This window comes from Apteryx rowi, unplaced genomic scaffold, assembly GCF_003343035.1.
Source record: "Apteryx rowi isolate R43461 unplaced genomic scaffold, aptRow1 scaffold_596, whole genome shotgun sequence".
NCBI lineage: Eukaryota > Metazoa > Chordata > Aves > Apterygiformes > Apterygidae > Apteryx > Apteryx rowi.
Genome location: NW_020450867.1, coordinates 334295 through 355849, shown reverse-complemented (window position 1 = coordinate 355849; position 21555 = coordinate 334295). Strand labels below are relative to the sequence as shown.

General features: G+C 43.7%; 1 long non-coding RNA gene across 7 annotated transcripts in view; it reads left to right on the top strand.

Moving 5' to 3' along the window:
* The window catches only part of LOC112974176, a 45702-nt gene extending 24481 nt beyond the window's left edge, over nt 1-21221 (top strand). For 4 of the 7 annotated variants that reach the window (XR_003256183.1, XR_003256182.1, XR_003256180.1 and 1 more), the window contains 2 exons: nt 8702-8779; nt 11670-13869. This is a non-coding gene — a long non-coding RNA (uncharacterized LOC112974176). Of the gene's footprint in view, nt 1-8701; nt 8780-11669; nt 13870-19068; nt 19223-20604 lie in introns of those variants that run through there. The other 3 variants (XR_003256185.1, XR_003256184.1, XR_003256186.1) reach the window with 3 other exon arrangements.
* The last annotated feature ends 334 nt before the right edge of the window (nt 21222-21555 follow it).

Here is a 21555-nt window from a genome sequence, read left to right as displayed (position 1 = left end):
TAACCACCACAACTAAAGGGCTTGCCTGCTTCAGTAGCAGGTATAATTTTCCATATATATGGTATAAAATCTTTCAGTGTGAGTGTGATCATAAATGTTTATATGGATGTAGAATGGCACAGATTATTCCCAAGTTAGAAAGGTAATATTACTTCATCAGTAAAAAGCAGTTTTATACCAGCATAGCTACCTGCACAGCAGGGACAGTACTCTTAGAAACTACAAATTAAAAAAATATGTATAGTAGCATCCACATATATTTGGTACATAATTATAATGTGCGGTGAGTGTATGGAGAGCAGGCCTAAGACATGTATGCTGTAAAATGAGTGGCATGAGATGACCTTCATTTGTGGCCAGGTACTAGATCAGACTAGTTGTTGTAAGTGTAGTGTAATATTGTAGGCACTACAGTACTAGTTAATATATCTTCTGGATCCAGCTGCTGGAAGAAGTTTGTGCCCACAGTTGCTTATCACTGTCTATTTCCTGACAGAGCTGCTGATGTGATTTGCCTCCATATGCACTTTAGTCAAAATATCTATCTGTACATCTGGCTATGAAAGAGGATGTCTGTCCATAGCCTGAGGCTTTTGGCTTGAGGTAAACCATATCAAGTAYAACAAGAATGAGCTGACTAAGACTGATCTTGACATTTAAAAGAATTTGGGGGTCTGAAATTAAAAGAAAAAGGGTTAACAATTTTAAAGGCTTCTACACTGTGTGAATCCATAAATAAAAGCAAAAAATTCAAGCATCATTAATCATGCCATCATTGGACTAATTTTACACATTAATTAGTATAATTATTTTCTCTCTCCCCTCATGCCAATTTCTGGTCAAATATTCCAGCCTGGAATGCTAGTTTATGTTCCAGGGGAAATGCTCCTCTTTGTGTAAGGAATTTTTTGTAGATATAGAGACAGTAAATCTGTCACCGGTTAAACATGTTAAACACAGTTTCAGGAGTGCTGAAAACTCCTGGAAAACCTCCTGCTTTGTGATGCAAATATTGAATACTATGTAGTAAATCCTGTGTATATGTTGGTGGGAGAGAAAGGGAAAAGTAAGGCATCCTAACACGTAAGATGATGTTTGCTGCTGAAGGACTTAAAAATGGCTTGACCTTCTGTCCTTGACAAAACTACCCTTTGTCTATAGATGCTCTGTTGGTTGTATCACTTGGCGAGGTCCCAACCTTAACTCCAGTGTGGCTGCATTTCAGCCATGCTGCATGTATAAGAGCTGTGAATTATTATTTATATGACAGCAGTATCTAGAGGCTTAGGTTAGGACTGTAACATATAACATTGTGTTAGGTGAGAGCAAAAACACTGTGAGAGACAAGCTTTCTCTGAAGATCTCATAGTCTAAATAGACAAGAGCAGCAAAAGAACAGAAAGGGAAAGAGAAACAGAGCTGACAAAAATTCATCCCGTGTCACACAGCATGGGAACAAGGCAGCAGAGGTTTCTGCTAATGGCTGGGGGCTGTTTTCATGCCTTCTCAGCAGTAGGTGTTGTGTCACCTCTGCTGCAGAAGGTAACTTTTGGGTCAGATCTGTGCACAGGGCTTTTACAAATGAGCTCTGGCAACTCTTCCTGCTGTGACAATTTGAGAGCATTTCTCTTCCTGTATGACTGCTGTGCCTTACTACCAGAATTACTGTCCTAATAGCCTAGTCAGTGAAAATAGGAACATGTGGTCTTTCCAGGACAAAGTCCAGCCTCTTCGCCTCAACTGCCTGTATAAAGCAGATCACTGGTGCTGCTGGAGATAGACCTTCAGTAACCAGACTCCCAATGCTCACTATCCTGCACAGTATGCCTCAGGCTAAAAGATGCTGTGCAAGGGATACATCATGTTGTTAGTGCAGTCAGTTTTCCAAGGGAGCTGTGTGTGTGAGAGGTTATTTTTGTTCTTTTTTGTTTTCACAACTCACAAAAATGCCAGATATTCTCCAGAGTACAACAGACCTCAGCCATACTGTTAGTGCTTATTTCCATCCATCTCCTTAATAGGAGTGAGGGAGTAATGACTGGTCAGCCACCTATAGTGTCATGACCGTTCGTGAATCTTTTGAGTGACTAGGCTGGTAGGAAATGATGGCAGAATGCTGATGAGATTACTAGTTCTTGATCTTCCTAGTGTAAAATAACCCCCAGAACCAACTCATCCTTCAAGCTCCCCAGTGACTAATAGCTGTTTTATCATACGTGAATATGAGATATGTGGGTTTGTTTACATGCAGGTAGGCAGGTACTCTGGATGTTCCTTCCCAAAAGAAAGGCTCCCGAATAGATAGATGGACCCCTGCTTATGCCAGATACCTGGGATTGTCAAAGCCTTGTACGCAGGGTGCGGCATGGGCCGTGCTGGCTGGGCGCAATCTTGTTGCTCCCCTATTGCTTCAATGGGGAGGGTCTGGGGCTGACCTGGCTGTCTGTGGCACCAGTACTGGCGTAGCTTTACTTTGAGCTATTTGATCCAAACTGGGACCAAAGCACAAGCACTCTATAACCAAGCACCTGCTTCATCCCCAAACTCTCCAAGTTGCCTGGTTTGGGGCTGTAAAGGAGATTCCTGCTCCATCCTTGACATAAGTTTAGTTACAGATGTGAAATGCTGAAGTTCAGGTACCTCTCAGTGTTGACTAAGGGTTGACTTTAAAGTTTACATTTTAAAGGTTGACATTTTATATATGGCCAAATTCAGAGATAAAGCACACTGGTATAGGTCTGATGTCTTCTCTGAAACAGTCCCATTCTACACCAGTGTAGGACAGGTTTTATTGGCAATGTAAACACAAAAAGAAATGTGAGCCAGTCTCTCRCTGAAGAAAGGAAGTTAAGGAGATGGACCTTACAAAAGAATAGCCAATATGTTGTGTGAATTGCAGTATTACCACAAGATTTGCTGTGCCTGATCCGGCCAATAATTTTACTTGCATAAAGGCAGTGAACTGAGTTCTAGGGAAAATCTTTTCCCTCCTAAATGAGTAAAAGGGATTCTGAAGGGAGTGGAGGTTTGTTTTTCATGGGGAAATTGCTCTGTATTGAAAACAACTTCCTTACATGAAGATTACATTGTGTTAACTTGAGGGAAATGCTAGTAGTGTCGCAGTTACTGCTGAGATTGAGAGTGTATTTCTGTTAATATTCCTTGGCCTTTTTGTAGGCTGTTCAGCTATCATTTTATTTTTAAGATGAGAAGAAATTTAAGGAATCCTTACACTGAGATTATACCTATTAAAGGAGCTTTCTTTCCCCTTACTTGTCTAAATCTTTGGTTGCCACTAGTTCATACAGGCTGATTTTCAGTAGCTAACTCACTGTTTTTTTAAGCAAACTTTGCTCTGAGAAACCAGACATCTTAAAAAAAAACCTTTTCAAAATTGCCGAGAGGTATACAAATGCTAGTGTCCCCTCTACTCACTCCAAAATCAAGTTCAAATTCCCTGGTTTGGGGTTTTGGAGGAAACACACAATTTACAGAGTTCACTGAACCTCACAGATTTGGTTTTGAATTTGTCTGGAACTGCCCTGAAATATTCCTTACCCCATTTTACCACAGGAAATATCCTGAGGGGATTTTTCTTCTTCTTTTTTTTCCCCCCCGTTTGCTACAACAGGCTTGTCTCCCTGCTGTCTTAAGGAGACCACCTACAATTTAAAGAAATAAAGACCTCCATGAAAAGTACAGGCCAAACCTGATATTTAAGGGTCAGTTGCCCACAATATTTATCTAGTTGTCTGAGCTGGCCTAACCACAGAGGGGAAAAAAAGCATTATCATGTGAGGGCCAGGAGGGTAACCTCTCTTCAAAACAACAACAATGAAAACAAAACCAACAACCTAAAAACAATGGGAAAAATGCCAAGGAAAGGAAAGGAAAGGAGAGGCCACTGACAKTTATGAGGTATAGCAAATAGTAGCACTGGGAGATAGCACTAGTTACAAAGCATGTGCTTTATGACAATAAAGTGTCTTTCTGTAATTTTGGAGCTGAGAGAAAGGGCCGTACCTAATATTTATTTAAGAGGTTTCTCTGTGTTTCTGAAGGGGAAAAGTGGTACTTGACAAAAAAACAAAAACAAAAAAGGAGCTTGGGCAACAAAATACACTTTCTTCCTTGAAACTACCCAAAGGTTCCTTATAGCCTCCTGCTCTCTAAAGATCATGTGGTATTACTTCAAGCCAAAAAAAAGAGAGAAAAAAACTGTTACGATTTGGAGTAAAGGCCTTCTTTTCTCACCAAGGCACTAAGCAGGGACAGAAATTATAGGGTATCTGTTTCAGGCCCCTTTCAGTATACTGCTCCTCCAAGAGCTCCAGAGTAAAATAATCCTCTAGAGATCACAGGCAGCATGTTATTAGCAGAAGCTCATAGGTAACATTTACTGGTGTCTTGGGTACCTTTATGCTAAAGTGTTAGTATCAGCTAGAGAGTACTTAATCCTTCTATTGAGTCTAATTATATATTCATTACATAGGCAACAGAATATTCATATGTATTTAATTAGTATAAAGATTATGTTTTAAAACACACAAAAGCAGGGCTGCAAGAAGTAAGGATGAAAAGTCAAATAGCCCATTATCCAATTGTATCACTTACTGCCTGGAAATCCCCAAGCTTCATTGTGAAAGATACTGTACAAACATTTAAATACAAACTCCTAGCTGAATAAGCTRTTGCTAGAGGGAAAACATACACTAATAACCACTTGAATTCTTCCTGATTTACACCAGTTCAGATGGAAATGGAAATGCATACAGTTTGTGTCTACTTAGTCCTTCAGTTCGATAGCCTATATTTCTGCTGTAGGCTAAATACCTTCTGTTTTTAAAAAACAGTTCCTTATGCTCTTTAGAGCATATGCTCTTTAATCATTTACATTTTTCTGTTACAGAATATTAAGTAATGTTCTTGAGGGTTTGCATTAAAGTTAGGTTAATAACTTAGATAGGGAGTTACATTTAAATATAAACTATAAAGGTTTCAGTCCTTGAAACAAATACCGTTGTTTTATCTTTTCATCTGAAGTGCCTTATTTTTTTTCTTTTTTTTGGTGTGGTGAGTTAACTGGATTTTGCAGGTGCTTTCTGAAATCTAATGGTGACATAATTGTTATATAAAGTTGCAATAGTTAAGTTTTTACTACAGAACCCGTGGCTAAAGAAGAGATCTGGGAGTAAGGAAAATGGAAGCACAATTTGTGCTTCTGCCACTTCACTTATTGTGTAGCCCTGGGCAAGTTCTTTTAGCTGAAGTTTTCAAGAGTGGTCTCTTATCCCAGGCATCTCAATGGTGGGGAGCTCAGTCCTGAAGCCCATTGGCATGGATTTTTTTTTTTTTATCAGTTATTGAGTATTGATAGCTCCAAAGGAGACAGCAGATCTCCAGCCAGTTGATGTTCCCCCACAGTAAAGCATCTCTAGGCTAAAAGGGGTGTCCACTGCTGCAGCCAAAATCTGAGTCAGGCCATCTTCATGCAACTTTGGCTCTGTTTCTCCCTGTTCAAGTAGTATCATGTGTTAATCACAGAGAAATTTAGGTTGGAACAGACCTCTGAGAGGGCCAACTTCAAAGTAGAGCCATCATCAGAGTTAGAGCAGGCTTTCACCTAACAAGACAGGGGTCTGCAGGTACTATTTTCCCCAAGATATACTCTGCAGTGTGTGACAAAATATGTGACTTAGTGCAAGGAGAATGCAAGACTGTAAGGAAAAAATGGGAAGAAAACTGAAAATCCCGCTCCCAGAATTAGAGAAGGGTTTCCCATTCAGTTAAGGGGATTTGGTCCTGGCTTAACAAAGTACAGACAATTAAAATATACCATTGCTATCAAGGATCAATCAGCTCAGTTGGAGTGGATGATAATTAATGCCCTTCACTGTGCTGAGACAATGCTGGCACTGCTTTCATCGTCTGTCTTTTAGAAATTGAATACTTTCCCCTGAGAAGGGTATCAGAATAAATCTGCTCTGTATCCCAAAACTGAAAATTCATGAAGATTTCATCCTGGAAAGATAGGACCTCAGTGAAGGCAGAGTAGAAAATAGAGGGCCTCTTCATGCTTAGCTCTATCATACAATATAGCTATTGTTTTATTTCATACATTGAGACTGGGAGCATTGTGCCCTATGCAGAGCATGAATTGGGATACAGTGAATTTATTCCTTTAACAGATTTTAAAACCATCACATGTCTGTCTATGCAGTGTATGGAATTTGTCATGCAAAGACTTTTCTTTTTTAAAATGCCCTTATAAAGGATCTGAAAGGAATCTCAAAGAAAGCAAGATATTGAGGAACTGAATGCAGATGTCTCCATAGAGCATGGGACCAGAAGGCAGGACTCCTAAGCTGTGGTCACTTGTGCTTGCTATAGGCACCAACTGTAGAAAATAGAGATGGCTATATGTCCATGGTCTATTCTCAGATCTGCAAGTAATTGCTAGGTGATTTTTTGACCAACCATGCAAACCCAGAGCTTCAAAAATGTTTGAGTACCTAGCTTGTCTTTGTTTTTTTTTCCCATTGAGTTAGGTAGTTTAGAGGATATGGGCCACAGAATCTGATTCTCGTAGTTTTGAGTGTTGTGACTGAAGCAAAATAGTGATTCTTGATGTAGCACTAATGGGAAGGCAAAAGTTCCTCAAAACACCCTTGCTGTGGCATCAGGAAGCAAGTGATTTTGCTTTTTGTGTCATCACAGGAAAGTAGTGTGCACTGAGGTTTGTGCTGCTAAACTAGACTGCTTTTCTGTCTGAGATAGTTTATTTAAAGCTGGCTCAGTTATCACAAAATGACACTACAGTCTGTACTACAGATATACCTTTAGAGATGCTGAGAACCCTCATCACTTCACTACTCATTACCTGTGATGACAAGCCAAGCCTGAACTCTTGTTAGCTTGTCCTATCTCCTATATTCAGATTTGTTGAGGTTTGCTGCATAAAACTGTTTTAAAGTGCTTTGAGATCCTGAATTGCTCTGAGTCCGAAATACAGCTGAGCCGTTGACTGCAGAGCTGACTCATCTTCTGCACTGCCCAGTTATAATAGTGGAGTAATGGTTGGGCAATAGGACTCCTGATGCAAGGAAATGCATTTCTGTATTGACTCTTTAATAGATGGAATCTGCTAAAGTCAAACTCTCTTCCTTTCTACCCCTCTGTAGCTCCAGTCATTCGTCAGTGGAATTGGGGGCAGAGTTTGTGTCAGTGTCCCTTTTGAGGAACAGGTTGTTTTTTTTTCCTGAAGATGAATTTAACAGGTTTTGGTAAAGCTATTCACAGAGTTGGAGACATTCTGGCTTGCTGCGTGGCTGGTCTTATCCTACCTGGATCTGGTAGGATACTGAAGGGAAAGGACTGAGGTTGCAGTTGTAATTGTAAGCACAACTTCTGGCCTTAAATTTGATTGAAAAGCTCCAGGAAAGGAAAGGTTAGAAGAAAGGCATACATAACAGAGAAAAGTGTGGTTTTGAGAACAAGTTGGACAGGGAATACATGGCCTTTCCGTGTTTCTTTCTGTTTTCTCATCTTAAAATGCCATCTGCTTGCTACTGTTTATATCCCATGCCAACACTTGCCTGTTCAGTCAAGTCCATTTTATTGGGCCACCCATGGTCACAGCCAGAAAGTAATCAGTCTTGGTAACCAGGTGTGTGCAAAGTGACTCCCATGTATCTGTTAATCCAAAATAGCCAGGGGTAGGGAGAAATGGTACATTTTCAATAGTGTGTCTGTTTTAAATATGCTCCTGCAACTTAGGGGCTCAAGCTTCAGCTTTTATTTTCTCCCTTTTAAGAATGGGGGAAAAGAAGGCTCAAACCAGACTCTGAAATGATTATTTAGGACTGCAAATACATGGCCTGACTTTCAGAAGCATTGAGCATTTCTCACCTAAGTTATCTTTGTAGCTTGAGAGGAATATAACCGGGTGTGTTCCCAGTTCTCCATTTTCACAGCATTTTAAGCAGAATTAACTGAAAACTGCTGGTGCTTCTGGGTAGTTTGAATGTTTATGCCACTTATCTGGCACCCAGAAATGAAGGTTTTAGAGAACCATTTTTTTCAGCTGCTAATCTTAAGGTGACAGCAGTCTGAGCTCCTGAGAAAGTTGCACCAACTTACCTTGAGGGGGTTTAAATTTCAGTTTAAATGATGTCAAATGCCTTTTGCATTACGCTAGCAAAGCTGAAATTAAGCCGCTGCATCTTTCTCACAAAGATAAAATTGTGCTCTTGAGGAAAACTAGTACACATTAACGCATTAAACTGCATGAAAACCCCTTCATGGACAGTCTGAATCAGAACTAACAAGACTACATTTGAATTTAGCTTTGATTTGCAATTGGGCTATTTTAATTCTAAATGTTTGTGTCCACACCAAGATTTTCATGCAGTTCAGCTAGTCTGCTTTATAAATTAATTCGGTGTAGCTTTCCTGAGCGCCCCTGACTGGGCAAGCCTAAGGGGCAGGGGCAGGGGCAGGGGCAGGTTAAGGACTTGATCTGAAGTCCCCTGATTTAATTGACAAGGCTCCCAGTGGCAGGCTGTGAACCGAGAGGACAGTATGACAAGCGAAGTACAGTCTTGCAGCTTCCTGTAGTGCTCTTTCACTTCACTTTTTCAGGCAGTCACAAGAGCTGAAGTACAGGACAGCTGACTCTTTCTATTTTATGTTGTTCTCACAGGGCTGCTTGCAGCAGAGTCCGGTAAAGAAGAGTGATCCCTTGAAAGCTGGAGCCAGTGTTGTTCTCTGACAGGAACATGTGAGCACTTGTGGGACTTCAAGCAATGTATTCTCCATTTGATGAGTTAGGCAGATGAGTCACAAGCTGCAGAAAAGTCATTTTTCTGCGAAGTGTGCAGCAAAGCTCTGATGCTTGGGGTGCTCAGAAGACTGTTCTGTTGATCACCCATCCGTAATCTAGAGTTTATAAACAGGTTATAGGCATTGCTCTGTCAGTTACTGACCTAAAGTTGTTGGGTCACGTCTGATACAATCAGTGCTGCACTCAAACACATTGAAGGTAAGGTGTTCAGGGCTGCTTTTAAACCTCAAGAAAGCAAGAACCCCATGATTTAATTTGCCCTGCATCACATTAGGGGGCCATCTTAGTCCCCCAAAGGAGTGAAGGGAGTCTCCATAAGGCAGCCCTTTGTCCTTTGGTGAGAGGATTAGATCGCAAATTAATTCACAGCCTAGTTTCCACACTGTAAGCTTCAGGCCTTTACCTCTGCGTAATGTTTCGCAAACTGTACAATGGGCCTAGAGACAATTTTTGTGGCCGTACCTGTTTTCTTACTCAAGCCTTTTCTTACTCCATCGCCCCTGTCTGTAGTATACATCTGTGTTGGGAATATGAATATTGACATGTGGTTTGTGAATACTGAAATCTGCGCAGAGCTGAAAGCTTTCCCCTTTTGCACCACCCACATCTCAATTTAGGAGTCCTGGACAGAACTACATGGGGGGAACGGGAAATACAGGAATCACCCCTGGCTTGCGCCTAAACCTGATGTGGGCAGGCCCAAAATCAACTGGGAGGAAGTGTGCTATGTCAAACCTACTGTCAGTGGGTAACAGATGTACTGGTAACCAGTTTTCTGTGGTACAAAATGAGAAAAAAATGAATTGGAAAAGATGGGCTTCAGTGTATGAAAAGAGAGAGAGAATCGAGAGTCTGGGTCTTCCCTTGCTTTTCCTTGGGGGCTGTGTGCAGGTGTGAAGCTCCAAAGGTGGAAATCTTAGGTAAATGCCATTGACTTCCGCGTTCTTTACTTTAGAAGCTCAGTCACCTACTTGGCAGTAGATTTTGGCCTAGAAAGTCACAAATGTTTATAGTGAAAATTTTGTCAATAAGGAGGCACAACTACAATAAAGAGCGAATGCAGGGTTAGGGACCAAAGAAAAATGACAGGATGTGTTTGGACTGTGAATGGCCATATCTCACCACTTTTTCATAGGATGCTTCCTAGCATTTTTATGTTGTGAGGATGAGGGCTTCCTCTGGAAACCAGATGCAGCACCGTCCGCAGGTTTCTGTGTTGCCTCTTGCATTGTTAGCGTGCTGAGGGATGAGTTGGAGGATCCTGTAGGAGGGGCAGGTAGAGGTTACAACTAAAAAAAAATCCCCCAGCAAAACAACAGAAAACCGGCTGGATAAATACGGAAATAAATGCCTCACGGGGGTGCCAGCAATCTTTTGGATATATATTTTTTAAAATGATTGGTGATTGAGTCAGCTTCCCCTGCCAGCTGGTTGAACCCCTGAGCTGCACCATGGCCCAAATCCTTCCTCCGCTGCAATTTGGGGGAGCTGCTGCGGCCCTCGCTGGGGACCAAGCGGAGGTGGCCCTCCCTTGCGTGTGCAGAGCTGGGCACAAAGGGGCCCTGTCCTCGCGCACGGCCTCGGGGTGCCCCCATCCCCACTCACACGGGAAGGCGATGTGCTGTGGCCCGGTCGCGCCGGAGGCCGAACGCCTTCCGGTCTTGGGGGCTGGAGCAAAGTTGAGAGCGTTGAGCAATGCCGGGCCCCGAGTTCCCCTTTGATAACTCCTGTCTTCCTCCCACCCAAAAATTGAGGCGGGTTTGGGAATGGCTGGGTCACAAGAGCCATYGTTTTGCACGTGCACGTGTGCCTGTGGAAGCGAGAGCAGCAGGGCTACGCGAGTCTCCCCAGATGTGTCTGCATTACAGCACTTTTAAAGTGCTAACATGTTTTATGGTGCAGTGTGAGTGAAACAAAATAGTGGCTCCTGGCTCCTAGTAACTTGTGTAAATTCCAGATGTGACAATCCTTTTACTGGCAAACGGAGCTGTTTATCYCTACTCTATCCTCACATTGAATTAGCTCCTGCTACTAAGAGCTTGCTGAAAATTTGCCTGTGTGCTTCTAAATGGCTGCATAATTGTCCCTGTGCCTCTTCCCAGAGCTGCACATAAAAAGTGCATTCCAGATTCTTGGGCAAACCATGCAGGACCCTTGAGAGAACGTTTTTTTTTTCCTTCAGGAATTGAACGTCATTCCTAAAGGATAATGCAGGATTAGGGCAAGGGGAAAATGAGTGGCTTAAACAGATCTGAACTGCAAGAAGGCTCAGCAAAATATGTCATTCTTCCCACCCCCTGCCTTCTCCCTCTCTCTCTCTTTTTTTTTTCATTTGCTTTCTTGCAAGGGGAAGGAGGATAGAGGGCCTCTGGATTGTGAAATGGGCAGAAGAAGAACAACTTTAGTTCCCTGAAAGCCCCCAAGTACAGAAAGTACGYGCACAACATCCATGGCAGCCCAGCTCTGCCTGCTACCACATGGCAGCACACATGGGAAACCCTTCACCGCTTTTCCTCCCCCACCTCCTCTCCCCCAAACACACAGGCACTAGTTATTAGGGATTAGGTGGAACAGATGTATGTAAGATGCTTACAGCCTTTTCCAGACACAAGGCCACTTTCCAATCAGCTCAGAGGAAACAGGGTAATTAGATGGAGTCRCGAGCAGAGAGCAGGAGAGAATTAGCCTGTGCCTGAGCCAAAGGTTTCCAGGCCCACCTCTTCCACCCCTTCATTACTGATCCCCCCCCCATTTATTTCCCCGTTCCTCTGCTCACTCTGTCATTTCAAAGCTCTTATTCTTTTTCTTTCCTTATTTTTTTTTCCAGGAGGCAGCTGATGCTGGCTGACTGCTGCCAAACAGGTCAGGCCTCYGCAGCTGAAATTGCTTGTGATACTTAAGCAGGGCAATGAATCAGTTGTGTCCTTTAGAAAAGGCACCGTTTCTTGGGCTTGCTCCTGGGAGGTTGTGTGAGTGTGCTCACAGTTGCTGATTGATGAAAGTGTTTAAATTTGGGTTAATTTCCCCCTCCTCCCCAAACCAGCTTCACCTGCTGATGAAATTATTGCCCCTTAAGCTAACAATAGCAGTTATAGATGTCTCAGTGCAGGAGGAATACTGGATTTTAAAGGGAAAAATGCCTTGCTTTTCATTTGCCTGCCTTTAAAAGCATATTAAGGGAGTTTCAGCCTGAGTGCCCTTCAGGCAGAATTTCTAAATGGGAACAGCCTGATTTGCACTGCTTCCCTTCCCAGTACCAAAACCCCTCAGGTTTGGGGGTTGGGTCCCCCCTTCCTTGGAGTGCAGCTGCTGCAGAGAAGGGACTGCCATTCCTGGGCAGCATCACGCCTGTCAGACTCTGTGATGATCCATGGGATTTTTTAAAAAAGTTTCTAAAACAGTTGCCTGGATGTGCTTAAACCTCCACTGCATTTTCATCCTTGGAGAGATTTTGCTAGCTGAAGTTCTCCAAACATCAAGACCTGGCCTGTCACTACTACTCTGTTACCATAGAGCACTGAACAGCCATGACGAGCTAATCAATATAAGGCATCATAGGCATTTTTTAAGCTTGTGATTAAGAAGCTTGCCGATGTATTTATTGCTGTTTCCTCCTGCAAACTCCTGCCTTGCTTGTTTAGCTTCTGAGGACTGTCTATACTGCTGTTTATTGGGACAACAATGATCTCCTCCAAAGTATTTTGTTTTAAAACCATCAAAATGTCCCATGGCTTTTAGAAGGGATTTGCTGTGTCACGAAAGGCAGTGTTCCCCATGGAAGAATTTTTTTCCAAATGACAGGTCAGTTGGAGGGTAAACACAGGGAAGAGGCTCACTATTACAGCTGTAACCGAGCAGAGAAGAAGTGACTGCAGTTTCAAGGCAAACTTGCCAGTGTCTGAGCTTCTCCAAATGAACATACTGCTCCTAATCAGTGGTACCCTTTTGCACATCCTGTAGATGATTTTTTGGGATTGACATTAAACCTCTTTTCATACCTACGCACAACGCTCTGAGTGTTGAAATCCATTCTAGAGCTGGACGGAAAATTTCTGACAATGGTTGGCTGTCAGGAAATGCTGGTTCAGCAAGCGGAAAAGATGTCAACTTCAACAGTAAAAAAGGATTAGAAAAAAGCAGAAAAAAAAGATACTATTGAAGATACTCTCCTAAGTCTTTTCTGAAGCAGGATATTTTATTTTTCAGTGCTTTGTTTTCATTGCTCATTTGACACGTGATGCAGTCAGATCAGAGACTGCACCATCTTTTTCCCCTGGTTTTGTTCAATATTTAGTGGGATAATAGTTTCTGCACATACAACGTATCCTTCACAGTGCATGCAACAGTGGAGGCACCAGTGCGAGGAATTCTCTCCAGAGCTGCATCTTCTTATGGGTGAAGAAGGAGCTTCTGCAGAGCACATTCCCCTTCACTCCTGCAGAGGCAAGCAGGGAGCCTGGAGCCGTCTTATCTCACTTGTTGCGCTCCTGAGTGTGTGGGTTAGCCAAGGGCCTCCTAAGGCTGTTGGCTTCCCCCCACTGTCTCAGCATGCCACTCATTTATGGACCTCCAGTTTCTTAGGTCCAGTAATTCTAAAAATGGAACATTCCCCCAACATCCAAGTCCTTGCGAGAGCACAAAAATAAATATCCAGAGGAGGAACAAGACATGGGTGAGCTGGAAGAATAAACAGATGTTGCATGGTAAATGCATTCAGTGTTGGTTACTGCTCTGCATTTTTTCTGTCTGCCAAATACATGAGATTGAAAAGTAAACAGACCAAATATATATGTTGAAGCAAAAACCTAAGCAAAACAGTATTCTAGTGCAGTTCTCCTGGAAACAACCAGCCAAAAAAATCCTCCAAAATACACAGCTCCACCACAGAAGGCAGTTGTTTGGGTCAGAACTGCCCAAATTAGCATTAAAAACAGACTATTCTATCACAGTGCTATATGCTTTTTAATGTAAATTGTGTATGTGGGCTATTACTGTTAGATAGTGATTAAAATGATTGACTAGTTTAATCTATGTGCTGGTATAATTCCAGATATAAGAACATTGGTTTATTTGACTTCTGTGCTCCCCCTCCTCCTCCCCACACTTCCTTGCTATTTCTGAAATAGCAAAGTGTTTGGATCTGGTAATAGGAAAGCCTGGCAGCACGTAGCACCGGGACTTCCCTCTCCAGTATTGGGCCACTTGTGCTGTGAATTCCCCTCTATAAAGTAGGATGGTGAAAAGAGGACAGGGTGACGTCAGCTATGCATGTTTAAAAGCTGAGTCAGGGCCTAGCGCTTCCCATCTCCTCCAGTGAATGGGACCAGACTTGTATTTGACTCTGGCCGAATCCATCAACCCAGCTGTGCATGGCCTCAGTTCTCATGCATGATCACATGCTCACTTGTTCTTAAGAAGGAAAGTTAGCACATTTCTGAGGTTTTCTTTGGTATTTCATATTATGGTGAGGTTCATCTCTCAGTAGTGATGCTTTGTATTTTATTCCTTTTTCTGCACTGCCCCTTGAGGTGGAGGATCCATCATTTTTATGATAACAGAGATAAATCCTGTAAGGTTGTGGCCCCCCTCTGCTGGCATATTGGATACTGTGAGTGACCTGCAACATTTTCTGCCTTGTTCTGGGACAGCTGAAGTGAATACTGTGTGGACATGTGGCAGATAGGTATATGATGGACAGACATACTGGCAGGACCTACACGTTCTTCACAGGTTAATAAGAATTTTGTAGCTGTTATTTATTACCAGAACAAGGACTGCCTAGATGTTTCCCTGTTATTCCAGTCGCAACACCTGTCTTGAAAACTCCCTCACCTGCTTTCCCCATGGGCACTTGTCTGCTTTCCCCCTCTTTACAATTTCTCCAGGCCGTGCTGCCCATTAAGCATTTCCCTGAGCTGCAGGGTACAGACTGAGCGTCTGGGAATGCGTGTGCACCTCACATTACCTGAAACATCCTGTTATTTCTGTTACTGGATCACTCAGGTGCTCTTGCTTTGAATCTCCCCTTTGTTACGTACTGGGGCATTTTTAGCTGGTAAGCATGCTGGGACGGGGACAGTGTGACATAAGTATGTACAGCGCTCGGCACGGAGGAGCAATCTGACCTGGTTACAGACTCTATGCACTGCTGCTCTAACAACAGCAGTGATTTTTCATCTAAGTTATTGGAAGAAGGAAGGAACCATTTCCAGAAAGCCATGTATTAATTAGGAGTTTTTTTGGGGGGGCCTTTTGCGTGTTTGCTTTCCTCTCTGAGYGACTCTCTTCTAAATGAAATGCTTTGCAGCTCTGCACCTCTGTCAGCCATGCTGGAGGTCTGGCATTTGTCAGTCCCTTGGAAGATGGGAACTCAAGTGAGAGGTTTTCCCAGCTGCCAAATGTCGTCCTTATTTAGGGAGGCTTTTGGTCCCAAAGAAGATTCAGAAAAGTTGTTGGCATTCTTGCTGCTCCTCCCAGTCTGGAGGCAAAAGGGGAAAGGGAGGTATGCCCAAGTATTTCAGCTAGGTATAGCCTGGATTTCACCTCCACCATGCGATCCAGAGGTTTTGCAGCTTGTACATGTGAGCACTGTTTAAAACTGAAGGGGCACTGGGGAAGAGGAAGAAAAATTGCACTTCTCTCCCCTCCTCTGCCTGTTCATTTCATGCTGCTCTTCTCCTCCTACCCAGCTCCTCAGCTATTTGGCAGAATTGCTGCCATTGCTAATGTATGTGACTAATCTGTTACTTGAGGAACTGGGAAGACAGATTCACAGACACGAATGACCCAGACTGTCAGGAAGCTGATGGGATTCACTGCTGGGAAAAGTTTTTTCAGAGGGCTGGTCTCTTTGTTAAATGATGGCAGAGAGATACTTATCTGAGTATTAGATGCTACTGATATGGTCTCCATTAAAGAGGTGGCCATCTTCTTTCCATCCCTGGAGGCAGATGCGCTGCAGCAAGACAGCACATCCCCCTTTCTACCCCAAACATGTGGAAGCCTTTCCCTTGTGATGGCATGGTGCCAGGAGCTGTGGTGCACTCGCCTGCTGCAGGAGTGTAAAGGCTCTGCACATCCGATTAGGATCTTGGAAGTTTTGGGGTTGAGATTACGGCAGATCCTTACTCATTCATCTCCTAATCAACTCACGTAGAGGCTTCAGACTGTGAGGACCTGAATGCTGTGACCTGGATACAGCAAAGCGCACAAGTGTGTGCTGTACTTCAAGCCTGTCTGTAGCTTCTTTGACTTTGTCTAGCTCTGTTTCAGCTGTGCATCCTTAAGTGATTCAGTGGCTTGGGGCCAGAGGGCTCACTGCCTTGCAGAACCAATCCTGAAGAGAAGGGGTGATGTGCTAGGAGATCTGTAAAGCGAATGTCGTTTCATCATTGTTCTCTGGGGAGAGGTAGAGGAATTTAGCATGAGAACAACGGGGTGGGGGGCAGGGGTTAATTAGGAGAAATGGGATAAATTAAAACAGGGGAACTGTAGGCTAAGTATTGGGAAAAAAACATATGTTTTATGATAAATATTACATGTTAAAATGCTTGCAAGCCAAGAATTATTTGCTGAGAAAAAAAAATACAGAGAATGACTAAAGTACTGGACACAGTTTCTAACTTGGTACCTAGGAAAGGTGTTGAATCGGTCTGTCAGGGTGAATTAGTAGCCCAGCTCTAGAAAATATATCCTAGGGAGCACCAGCTTTCTTGATTTTCCACTGATCATAATGCCAAAGTGAAATCTTCTGAGGTGAAGGGCTTGTACATTAACTAACTTACAGTGCCATCTAGCCCCATCTAAGACATAAGACGTTTTTGAGTGGTTGCTAATTTTGTTCTGGTAACTGGGAGGCTGAGTCACTTTAGCTTGAACCCACCTCTTAGGTCATGTGCTTGTGGATATAAGTGTATCTTGGAATATATCTGTATGTGCATTCAGATATATTTTTAAAGAATCTTCCATGAGTCACAAACTTGCATGGCTGAATGGGAGCCACCCCAACTGGACAAATCATACATGTTTTCACAGCCACTTTATGTGGGGAAGGCAGCTCTCTGTTGCTTAAGACTGCCTGACACTTCCCATTGATAAGACCTCACTTACAATGGCCTAGAAATTCGCCAGCCTGTAACTGCTGGAGCTGAAAGTTTCCATGCTGCGTGCTTGCTGCAGGCTATTTCTAGAAACCTTTTCCCAAAGAAGTGTTTTGTGTCATTCCTAAATAAGAGTTCTGGAGCAACATGTGGATTTGTTCATCCAGAAAAATAAAAATGCCAATACAAAAACAACAGTGTTGCTACCATTCTCTGTGTAACACCATTCACCCTGTGAAATACAGGCAGGGGAGGACGGTGGCTCCTGCTACCGCTGGCCCACGTTGCRCAATGGCTGCACCCCTGCGCTGTTCACTGCATGGTCCCCTGAAAGGGGGGGAGGGCACGTCGCCTGGGCCAGTGCACCACCAAGAGCCACGTGCCTGGGGAGTGCAGCATGGGCAAGCACACCGTGGGCTCCGCAGCACTCTCTCCTTGGGGGTTTGGTCCCCAGCCAGCCGAGAGGGTTCCCAAAGGGGCTGTGTCGGCTTGTTGGGCACCTGCTTGTTGCCCATGTGGATTTGGCAAGACTTTGGGAAGATGGTGCCGAGGACCGTGGGTTCAGTGCAGTGCAGTGTTTTGAAGGCTGTTCAGCAGATGTGAGCCTATCCTTTCTGCCTTGCAAAAGACTGATGCAAGGAAGCTGGCCAGACTGTCAAAGATAACAAAGTAACCTTTTACTGTGGAGGCAAATACCCTTTATCCTAAATGTGTTTGGATTACAAGAGTGGTTTTTTTGCACTTTCTCCTTTATGTGTCTTTCTTTCCTCGTGTGCTATCAGTCCATAACCAGACATATGCTCATGGCCTGGAATGAAGTTGAGTGCAATTACATACTAAGGGAGTCACTCAATGGGGGTTTGTGAATGCAGGACACAACGTTTGGTGGAGTCTGTCACTGCTGCACAKGTACTTTAAGACCTCCAAGTGCACTTAGCCTGCATTCAGCTTTGTGTGTGCTTGTGGGAATGAGGAGCAGAAGGTGCAGAAATATATTCGGTCTGTTGCACATCTGGACGCAGTAATTTGAGTCAAAGTATATACCTCCTGTAATTGAATGAGGTGTTTTCTTGCATTCACAATTTCAGCACATTGGCACTGAAATGCTTCCTTGTAAATGCACTCTTGCAAAGTCCACTGTGCGCAGGATTGGTCTGGGCTTTCTTGGAGCATTTGAAACGGGGTTTCAGGGTCAGGCCTCTCTTTGTAAGTGCTTTCACTTTACTTCCTTTATCTCTCAAAGCAGCAAGAAGCACATGCTGCAGCAATGTAATCATTTAATCCAGGCTGGTGAAACCTGTTCTCCAGATGAACAACTGACATATCATTTGCTCTGTAGCTCTACATATGAATGCATTGTTTGTTGGGGTGGCAGGATATCAGTGCCAGTTTTCCATTCTTTCAGTATTCCAGCACAGCCAGGCAGCAGCCTGACCATGAATTTGCTTCCAGCTTCTTCTTCTGCTTCCTGTAACATGCCCACTGTAGTCACGTTAGTCTGAGAGCTCTCCCTCTCTCATCAGCTGCTCTGCACAGTTTCTGACAGAGGAGCACGGATGCGGAAGGTGCATAGATACCTACCAGGCAAAGTCAGTCCTCAGGAGAGTGCAGCAGGCTTGCACCAGGAGTTAGAGATAGGAACGTGTTTGCCTGGGGAGGCAGGTGATACCTGAAAGGGCACAGCCAAAACTAACAAAGGTGTGTTCAGAGATAGATACGGTTTGATCTTTAACCCCAATACAGAACTTACTTTGGTTGGGGAGGCTGCTCTGCCAAACCTGTTCGTAAGGGTGTATCGCTGTTGCAGATTGCTGAGGGATGGATGTGCTAGCAGTGGTTTGGAAGGGGGCATTTGCTGTTGTCCCCCTTGTAACTGCAGTGAGTTAGCAGGGGCAGGAGAGGGGGACATCTCCTGTTTCAGGCCTCTGAAGTCACTGGGCCAGCACATGTGTCCAAAGCCAGTGGTTCGTTGTACATCACGTGAATGCATTTGCTCACGTATGTTTTCTGGGTGCGTGACACTGAAAATCTGTCTTCTTTTGGTGGGCTTCCTTTCCTGCTCTGCTGTGGGAGGCTGCTAGCCCTTGTTTGCAGCTTCTCTGGTTTCAGCTTCCATCTCTCTTCCAGATTTTGTAATTTGAGTAGTCTGGACTGCTAAATAACAGCTGACAATCTCACAGCCCAGCCGATGGCACAGTGGAGGCATGCTACCAGTGAGAGGACGGTGGTGTTTTCCTGCCTGCAGCCACTGCTCCTGCAAACAGCATTAGAAACTTTCCAGGTGAATATGAAATGTTTTTGCTGCTGCCTTCTTTCTTTTTGGCTTAAGGAGGAAGCCCAAATGTTAGATTGAGGCTCTTCCAGGGCCTGTCTATGCCCCTTGAATTGCTTGGTCTGCTTGCATTGCCTCTGAGGATGCAGAACAGAAGGAAGCTGTTTGCGTTCAGACTGCAATCCAGTTTTCTTTAAAATGACTTTTTCAAGATGGGCCCACGTTAAATATTCTCAGCGCCAGCGCTGTGACATAGGCTCAGCCTCCAGAAACCCTGATCCAAAACATGTTGCCCAGAATAGCGTGCTCTAAAAATGCATTGCATCCCCCTGTCCTAGTTGGTCCAGCCTTCTACTGCGGCTATGCAACAGGGTTTTCTTTCAGCTCAAATGACAGTGGTCTTATGCAGATGGTTGCAGAGTGGGCCTGTGTGGAAGACCTCTTTGGAAGGGCAGTTCCCCTTCCAAGTCTAGTTATCTTGGTGCCATGGTACCCCTATTTGCCTGCTGTTTTGCTCTGTCTCTGATCAATAATTCTATCTGATGTAAACTGTTTTAATGAGTATATTGCATTGCTCATGGATGATGTCAGATTGACAGGCTTGGAAATATGAAGTAATCTGGTCATCTACCAACTGGCAGCAAGTGGGAGAACAGACTCCCCTGCATTGCTTTTCCAGTGTGGCTGTCCTGGAGAAATCACCTTTGTGGATGAATTCAGCTTAGCTTTTGGTCCATCAGCTGGAACTGTAAAATCTATTTCTGCTGTCATGATATTTAATACTCTTTTTAGCCAAAGCCTAGTAAAGGCATTGGAAACCCGCTTATTGATTTGAATGGGCTTAGGATCCAGCCTGTATTTGTTGCACGTTGCAGAATTCAGCTTCTTTTTCTTTCTTGTTTTCTCCCTTATGCACCTCCAGCCTCTGACTCTGTGTTATGCAAAAGCCCGTGGGGTGTTCAGGGAGTGCAGGTCTGGGCCCTGTCTCATAGTGTCTCCAGGAATGAGATGGGAGATGGGGGGATGGGGAGTTAAAAAAGATCATTAGTATTTTACCTTCATTTTAGTGTGACTCAGATTTGTCGGCAATACACCACAGTCCTAGGACTGAAATTTCATGCCTAAAGCAAAGCCAGGAAGGAAATCCTAGAGCTCCTAGCTCTCTGTTTAGGGCTTTAGCCACAGCTTCAGTCAAACACTCTGCTGTCCTGAAAGCAGAGAGATGTAGAAATGTAATGTTTGCATTTATTATGGGAAGTCCTCTCAGACTTACTCACCCCCTACCTTTTAAAAAAAATTTTTTGCAAACATAATGCAGAAGTGAATAAATCTCGCTCAAAGTTTCTGTTTCTTGCTGCCCCCATGTCCCACCCCCAAACTCCCAATGGCAGGTGTTAAACAGGTGAAAGTGAGCACTCCTGCAGAGCAAGATTTGAAGCGCACCAAATGATCTCTTTCCTTGTGCACCTCAGAACCCAGAAACTCCCGCATCTCGCCAGATGTCTAAAACCACAGACAGCAGGGATGGATAGCAGCAGGCTGCTCAGCGCTGTAGCCTGGGCGATGGAGAAGATAATGGAAAGGATTTCTTCATACAAGTATAAGCATGAATCCTCTGAAGAAATATTAAGTCTAGTTGCAATGAGAAGAAAAGAAAACTAAAGCAGCACGCACATACACACACACAAGACCTCAGACTTGTGAAACGCTGGAGGGTTTGGTTCTGCCTGATTTTATTCTCAGCCTCTGGTCCTTGTATTCCTGCTGGTACGGCTCCACCGGCAGAGCAGCAGCTGGAGTGCTGAGGTGGAGCACGGCATTGCCAGCTCGCCTCATTACAGATCAAGTCTTGTACTGTGATACTTGGGGATTTCCTTGAAGCCCTTGTGCCTCTCTGCCAGAATGCTGAGCTCGCCTAAGAATTTTGGCTTTCGATGTAAGAAAAAGAGAAAAAAAGCCAATAAAAAAAAAAGTTTCTAGCACTCATGATTGTATAGGAAATTTTAAAAATGGGAAATAAGTGTGTGATCTGTAGTCAAATAATATTTCAAAATTTATTAAAAATGATGCCTTGATCTTTAAATTGAAAGATAAATAATAAATAATTGTGGAACTTCTTAAAAAATTGCTTAATGTTGGCAGTCTTGGATAAGGCTAACTTGTGTATTGATTAAACTGCTCTAGATCAGCCTGATGCAGCAGCTGAAACAGCAGCAGTAGCATTTAAGTCCCCCATTTGGCATTTGAGGCTGGATGGAGACATGTGTTTCACCTCTATATTGCCTACATCAGTAGTGGATGGGCTCTCTTTGCCTGAATTTACTCTCAGCTATGCCCCTGGA